This window comes from Lissotriton helveticus, chromosome 1_1 (genome assembly GCF_964261635.1).
Source record: "Lissotriton helveticus chromosome 1_1, aLisHel1.1, whole genome shotgun sequence".
NCBI lineage: Eukaryota > Metazoa > Chordata > Amphibia > Caudata > Salamandridae > Lissotriton > Lissotriton helveticus.
In genome coordinates, this window is record NC_136057.1 from 1,998,954,344 (window position 1) to 1,998,962,682 (window position 8,339).

Here is an 8,339-nt window from a genome sequence, read left to right on the forward strand (position 1 = left end):
TATGCCATAGATAAATGGCTTTTGCCAGGTGGCAGCTACAACAGAGCACTGTATTCTAACCCGGTGAAACTTGGTCTCACGAGACCAACGAAGCATGTGGTAAAAATCTGGCATGATACCACGAGTTCTTTGGGGTGGAAAAATAAATTAACGCAGGTTACCCCACTCTTTGCCTCAGAGAGATTAGGTAAACTGTGGAATACTAAGGGATTTGAAGTGGGAGCTGATAGGGATTTCAACTGTTAAGGACATGTGGAGCAAGGGGCGAGTGAAATCATTTGAAGAAATGCGAGTAGAGTACCAGCTTTCTGTTTCGGAGCACTTCCGCTATTTACAGGTCAGGCATTCTTTAACGGCTGCTCTGCCTATGGGGGAGGAATTACCAGAGGCCTCGCCTCTTGAGGATAGGATCTTGGATGGTCACCTCCCTGATAAAACGATCTCCCTGATCTATAAAAAACTTATCAATAATAGGGCGGACTTACTGGCGGATCTGAGGGTAAAGTGGACAGGTGATGGTTTAGAACTGGATGATGAAGATTGGCAATCAGCTGTGTCCTCCCCCAAAGTGGTAGCAATTCATGCGAGGTTGAGACTGGTACAATTAAAAATATTGCACAGGGTTTATGTTACTGGTCCTCGCCTTGTACAGATGGGGTTGTCGGAGGAAGGGTTATGTAGACGGAGATGTGGACTGGTGGGTACTTTCATGCATATTTTCTGGGAGTGTAGCTACATGACTGAGTACTGGGGTAGGATTCATAATGTTATTCAGGAGGTCACTGGAGTCCCACTCTTGCCGGAGGCGCGAAGGTGCCTTCTTAATGCTTGGGAACCTACGGATCTGAACAGTGCGCAGACACAGTGGACAACACTGAGTTATATTATTGCTAAAAGGAATATTGCCCAACAATGGGGTGCTGAGATCCCTCCTACTCTCGATAACTGGAAGAAAGATTTGGATTGGAGTATGTTTCGAGAAAAAACTGTGTATGTTGCGAGAGGACGTCCTCGGAAGTGGGCTTTAATTTGGAATCAATGGAATCAGTATAGAGGCGAAATTGTACACCACCTTGAAATTCTGTATTTATTGTTCCCCCATCCCCGTGATATCCTTTATAATGTGATTTTTGGTTCGACTCCTCTCCACATTTTGTCAACTGTACTGTAAATTATGATGTGAGTCATCTGTATTGTGTCTTCTCTGTTGGATGCCTTGAGTTAATAAAAAGAAATATAAAAAAAAAAAAGAATCATCATGTCCCCCACTTCCCCCCGCCCTCCCTCTTCCACCGGTAAAAACAATTCACAGTCCTCCACTTTCACCAGTACAATCAGATCTCCCTTCGAATCCCATTTTGATTCATCATTAAAGTCTCTAGCACACTCCCCCCCGTCCGAGGTTGATTGCCGGCTCACTCCCACCAGATCTGAGTCCCCCATCCAGGCCATGGTAACGGCGCCATTTACCCCACACTTTGCTATAGAGTCCGAATTTCTGAAGTAGTGGCCAAATTCCTTTGAATAAATTGACATATGTGTTATTTGTAACAGAATTCCTTTGAGTCAGTTTCAAAATGTGTATAGGATTTGGACGTTTAAATACACTGACTTGTGCTTTTGAAAAATATGGAAAGTGACTTTATAACCATGGTTAATGTATGTTTTTTCCTAGACTGATCCAATGTGAACACCTTTGTATACATTATTTTATTTTTTTTTTAAATGGGAATATTGCTTCGTATATTGATTAGTCTGAATAACTTTGAAGTATTATATTGATGTCATAATTTGACATATTGAATTTCTTTAAATAAGCAAATATTTGTGAAAACAAATCCTTTGTGGGTACTTTACATTGATTACTTTATTGTTCAACCAAGCCTTCAAGGGAATATTGGGTGGCCCTTCATTTTCTATATATTCATTTCTAAAAGTGGCATTTTCAAACACAAAAACCACCTTTACTAAAAGATGTGTTATTAAATTCTGAGTTTAGAGAGGCTAAATTCCAGCCTCCTATCTTTTACCCATGGGAAGTTATACTTGTAAGATGGTACAAAGTATCTCCCATGCCACTCTATGGGACAGATATCCTTTCAATAGTGAAAAACGAAATGCTCAGTATTTCACTATTTGGACATGCCACGCACATCAATACATGTGCTGCCTTTCTCCCACCTGCACCCTGCCCACAGGGATACCTTGGGCCTACATTAGGGGTGTCTTATATGTAAGAAAAGGGAAGGTTAGGGCCTGGCAAGTGGTGTCGTTGCCAGGTCGACATGGCAGTGTAAAACTGTACACAGGCACTGCGGTGGCAGGTCTGAGCACTCTTTGAAGGGCTGCTTCTGTGGGTGGCACAACCAGTACTGCAGGCCCTCTCACATTAGCAGCCTTTGAATTACAGGTCTGGACACACACAGTGCACTGTACTAGGGACTTACTGGTAAATCAAATAAGCCAACCATGGAAACACCAATCCATAAACACAATTTACATAAGGTGCACTTGCACTTTGGCACTGATCAGCAGTGGCAAAGTGCCCAAAGCATATAGACCAGCACATATGAAATTCAGCACACAGCAAAGATACAGGAGGCAGAAGTCAAAAAGACAGGGGGAATCACACCAAGGATGCCAGGTCCAACAAACCCACACACACATTGCAAGCAGACTGCCATTGAAGGCTGTGTGAAATGGTGCAAACCATTTTGAAAACACAACATGACATACTCCTTGTGTGCCATGCCATTGCACACTGTCTATACTATATGTACGTTACCCCTACAGCAGGCCTTAGAGCCCTAAGGTAGGGAGCATTATGTTATAGGTGAGGCCATATCTGCATGAACAGATATGTCCCAGTGATGTCTGGTTCCATTGGCAGGAAATTGTAAGTGTTCAGGAAGTCATCTCAAGTATATGTACTGGGCACTGTTCATTAAGAGTTACCCAACTACATGATGGCCTCATAGAAAATAATAGTGTTTGGTATCAAACACCTTATCATAAGAAATCCATACTAATGGCAGAATCGGATTTGTCCTAACATGCACCCAGAGGACACCTTAGAGGTGCCCCCTGAATCCTACAAGTCTCTTAGTGTGCTGGCTAACTGGTATAGGTCATCCTGCCGCCACAGACAAGTTAGAGACTCCATGCCGGTGAAAGCCTACGCTCTCTGAAGTCAGAAACAATGGCTGCTCTGGAGGAAGGTATTCACACCTCCTCCAGCAGGATGGCAAGTGTTTTAGCATATCAACGCCAGAGTCTTCAAAGCCTTTACAGCCTTTGATATGCATCACCAGCTGCCCCCAAACCTGGGAGATGCCACCCCCTACATTGAGGCCCATTTGGAACAGGAAGGAGGGAACATCAACTAGTCAAAAGGTGTGTTCTCTTTCAGGCTAGTCATATCCCTAACATGGGCTACCTGAAGTGAACAATGAAAGTAGGGTTCCACTATCTTATTTTGTGTGTAACTAGGAACTCTGGGTAAGGTTTATGCCCACTCTGCCCAGTAAGTGTTCATAAAGCAGGTGTGGCTACTACCTCACACTCCCCTTAGCGCCCCTACATTCAATATGTAGGAGGCCCCATGACACCTAGAACTCAGATTCATCTACTGGGAATAGAAGGAGGACCAAGAATAGCCAAAAACGCAAGAACTGTGGTCCAGATCCAGATCTGGCAACAAACCCTACCTGCCTGCTGCAGTCCTACTAGTCTAGCACCTGAGCATCCTTCTAAAGCCTTGTAGGGCTACCACCACTTTGCCAACCAACCAGCCTTTACCTTGAAGTGGAGGAGCCATTCCCCTGCACTCTACAGTCACCGACCGTGTCTGCGCAATACACCGTTCTGCTGACCACTGGGTCCACCCAGGAATTAGCACCCCAGGTGAAGGACTTTGTGGCTCCCAGAGGTTGGTCCCCTCTCCCCAGGGAGTTTCGAGCCACTAGATCCTCCGGGATCCAAGCACCAATATCATGGGTATCAGAGCACTAACAGCAGCCAAGGCTTGTTAAGTGTCCAGTCCAGACATCAACCCTGCCAAGATTGACCAACTGACTAGGGGCATCAGCATCACCGAATCCAGCACAGAGAGTTGCCCTGTTGTCCTGTTTGCCCCCATCGCCAGGACGACCCCAAGAAGTGAGAGCCTCCAGTGCAAAGGACCCGCCAGACAAAACACCTCTGTATTCAAGCCCCACAGCCCGATTATAAGTCAACCGACGGTGCCTCCTTTATAGAGAGACACTCAAGAGCTGAGACCCCTTTCGGTTCTGCCAGACTTGTCCCCAAGTCCCCACTTTTTGCCTTTTTCTCGTGACAGATTTCTCTATTGACTTCAACGAGTAGAGTGAACAGGCTGCCATCCTGACCAGCCCCTCTGCACTCGGACACACAAGGGCAGGTAAATCTGAACTGCTGGTTGTTCTTTGGACCTTCAGGACCTTTGAAGTCCAGGAGAGTAACCCTGAGAATCGTTTGTAGGTGTCCCTATGCCATGAATGTTTCCCATATAGGATAACATTACCACGTTTGAGGCTATTGCCTCAAATCTGACAGTTGTGATTTTCTATTGTTTACGTGTTAAAATCTAGAACATTTAAAGTACTTACCTAATTTTGATGATCTTAGTGTCTAAATTATATAAACATCTCAGTTAGTTTTCTAAATTGCTATTGTGTTTCTTCTTGAGTGTGTGTCTCATTTATTGATTCTGTGTGTACAACATATGCTTAACACTACCCTCTGATAAGCCTAAACTACTCGCCCACACTACCACAAATAGAGCATTTGGGATTATTAATTTAAGCCCTGTAAACCAATAAGGGTTGTCTGGACTTCCTGCATAGTGTAACTCATTTTAGTACACTACATAGAAAGCCAGCGTCCTACAAGGGAGAATTGATTTCTAAAAGAAGAGGTGCAAACAGCTAGAACTTCTGATTAGGAGGTGTCTACATTTTTGTAAGGGTAAGGGTGGTTGTATCCCACCACTCCACAAGCCACTATTGCAGCCTCGGCCCGTGGAGGTAAGAGCGCTGGGGTGTCTGGGGCAAGGGGGAAGATTTCGACAGACGACCACGAGGGAAAATTAGGTATTTATTTAATTTTCCCTCTTCATCGTCTGTCTAAATCCCACACCCCCACCCGGCCCCACCGCTCTTACCTGCACAAGCTGCGGCTACACTACTGGCATTTCTCAATTCAAAATTGACGAGAGGTAGACGTCCTAATTTAAGATTGGTTCCCAATTGGTTAAGTTGTTCGCAAGCTGTAAATATTGACACAGATGTTAGTAATTTGTGTGACAGAATTTCTCAGAATAAGAAATAGGAAACATGGGAAAGATTTCGATTTTTCTGTTGGCTCTGTTTTTATTAAGAAACCTTTTTATTTCAGACAGGGGGTATCTAAATTTTCTCCTCCTGCTGAAATCTTGAAGATGAGTGAGAGTTCGCTTTTGCTTTCAAGGTAAAGGATGGTGGAATAAAACCGATTGATTCCAATTTCTAATACTGAAGCTGAGGTTTTTAGGAGTACGAGCATTATTAAAGATTTCAATGATTCCCAGTTGTCTGATAATACTGAATTGTTGTGTGATGTTGGGCCCCTCAGCAAAGATGTTGACCTGGGTATTGCTAATGATTCCTGTCCTATAATTTCTCAAAGCTTGACTGCTAATCAAATCACTGATAATGTGCATGTTACAGTTCCAGATTGTCTTAATCTTTTTCTGGTGGGAAAGACATTACAAATGCGCACCAAATTTCTTCTCAATGTTCTGTGCAATTAAATTACATACACAATTTTTAAACTATGATTTCTTCAAATTCATTTATTGTTTTTTTCATTAAGGTTGGGGATGTAGGTCGTATGATATATAGTTATGGCTTATATTATTTATGTTTCACAGTTTTTTTTATTAGAATTTATATTTGGAATGTGGAGTTCTATGATCACTCCAATGGAATCTGATAGGTGGCACTCCAGGACTGGCAGCTGAAGTGACCAGTGCTCTCAGTATCTCCTATGTTGTGGACTGTTGGTGGAAAAAATGTGTTCTACACCCAAGAGGTTGCGTCTCCTAAGTTCTTCCTCTTCATTACAACTCTCACTGGGACAGGTGTTCTATGTGACACAAACAAACAATTCTATGTCAGGACCGGAGGTTTTGGATTAGGCTGTTCTTTCTCCACTTTATTCATTCCAGCAGCCATCATTAACAAAAGAACATAATCAAACTACATTTTCCATGAAGCCCAGGGAAAATGGAGAGAGAAAAAGTCCAACAATAACATTGTCCAATCCTGAGCCAGGATCACCGATGACTTCCCCTTGAGGATGCTATACCCTCCTCTTTCTTCGCTGCTCCAGCAGCATCAAGTTAAGTCATTTGCTTCTCTGACTAAAATGTTGGTTTTTGTAATGTGTAACATTTAGAAGTTGCATGCTGTGCCTAAGCGCGACTATTTATTATAAGCGGTTACCTTTTGCTTTGTTTCCCGGTTCTCGTGGCACCTTTTCTCAGCTATAATTGGCCGCAGAAGTGTCTCTTGCTCCTTACACAGGCGCTCGCATTCCGGCAGGCTCTTGACACGGAGCGACCCTCACGCTGCTAGGGGACCGCGCCTGTTTCGCTGATCGCGCTTTAGCCCGCCATTACTCCTGCACGGCCGGCGAGTCTCATTTCCACTCAGTGATTGTGGTAACTGACGTGGAGAGACTCACTTGGCCGTACTTCTCGATCCTTTGTGCCTTTCAACAATTCTGTGCACACACTGGAGAAGATCAGGTTTTACAGCCCTTATCAACCAGTAAAAGAGCCCCCTGCCTGGAGCTTGACACCCGTATCTCTGGTAAGGCAGATTTTAATTTTCAAGGGACCAGCCCAGGCAGGTAAACACCCTCAATAGCAGTAGGGAGTAAAAGACCCACATTACGTGAGCTATACCCTAAGGGTCTCCATGTCCGCAGGGAAATTCCCTATATTAATCCCTTTGGTCTGACTACAGTCCTCATCTTTAAGCATTATGGAGGACTTTGATGACCAGTACTATGAGGAGGAGGAAGAGGAAGTTACATACCTGCACATTGATGAAAACTTTTGTCCAGACTTTGTAAGCCACTAGATAAGGAGGTTAGAAGTTACCTAAGAGCAGAATGTCCAAGACTGACCTTAGATGCGAAGGTCTCTCTCACACCTGAGGTGGATCCTAAGATGGCCATGTTCATGGCCAAATTTATCAGGGACCCTTAGAAGGGCATGGATCGTTCCTGGAGGGCGTGCCAGGATAAACTCCTGGTCACAGCAGGCCCCTTAGCTAAAATCTTAGATATGGCGTAAGACACCAAATCCTCAGTTACGCTTATCTCCCCTGAGACTCTTTCCAGCAGGGCCCAAGGAAATGCTAATGCGGCAATTTCCACGGAACGCTGCAGATCTTTGTTGATTAAAATTGACCCTAAGTTTGGGGAATTGGCCACCTCGGATGCTGGCCGGTGGCGGAAGCCCAACTTTTTGCAGACCCCCCTGTCAGGGAGTTGGAAAAATCCGTTAATACATTCGATGCCTTGACAAGGCCCAAACCTCTATAAAATGTATCTTCACCCCGCATATTTTTGGCACAGCCGGTCGTGGTAGGGGGCGATCGACCAGCCATCCCTACAATCAAGCCTCCTTTAAGTCTGCAGAACCCCGTAGAGGACAATGGCAGGACCCCAACAAGTTTGGGAACTTCTTCCCTACCAGGTGGCATCCACGCCGCAGAGGTGATAGAGGAAGAGGAAACAGAGCCTACAACAACCAACAAGGTGAGAGTACAGAGATCAGAGGATGTGGTGATGGGGCAGACAGCAATGTTTTTTCCACAATTTGGCCTCTTTAAACTCAGACGCCTGAGTGTTGCAGATAGTGCAAGGCTTCCAGATAGAGTTTTTTGAGTATCCTACCCAGTTAGCTTGCCCAAGACCGTTGCCTTTCCGAGGGAACAGAGGCTTCTGATAGACAGGGAAGTCTCAGACCTCTTGCAGAAAAGGGCCATTGTAATCTTGACTTTTCGACCACGGGGTTTCCTCAGCAACATCTTTTTAGTTAAGAAGTAGGATGGGGCTAATGGCCTGCAATAAATCTCAAGGAATTCAACGAGTGGCTCTTCTATTGCCACTTCAAGATGGAAGGTATCCACCTCCTCAGAGACCTTCTCCAAAGCTAAGACTGGATGGTCCGCCTGGACCTCAAAGATGCGTTTCTTACAATCCCAACCTTTTAACTCACAGGCGTTTTTTTCAGTTCCAATGGAACTCACAGACATTCGAATTTATGT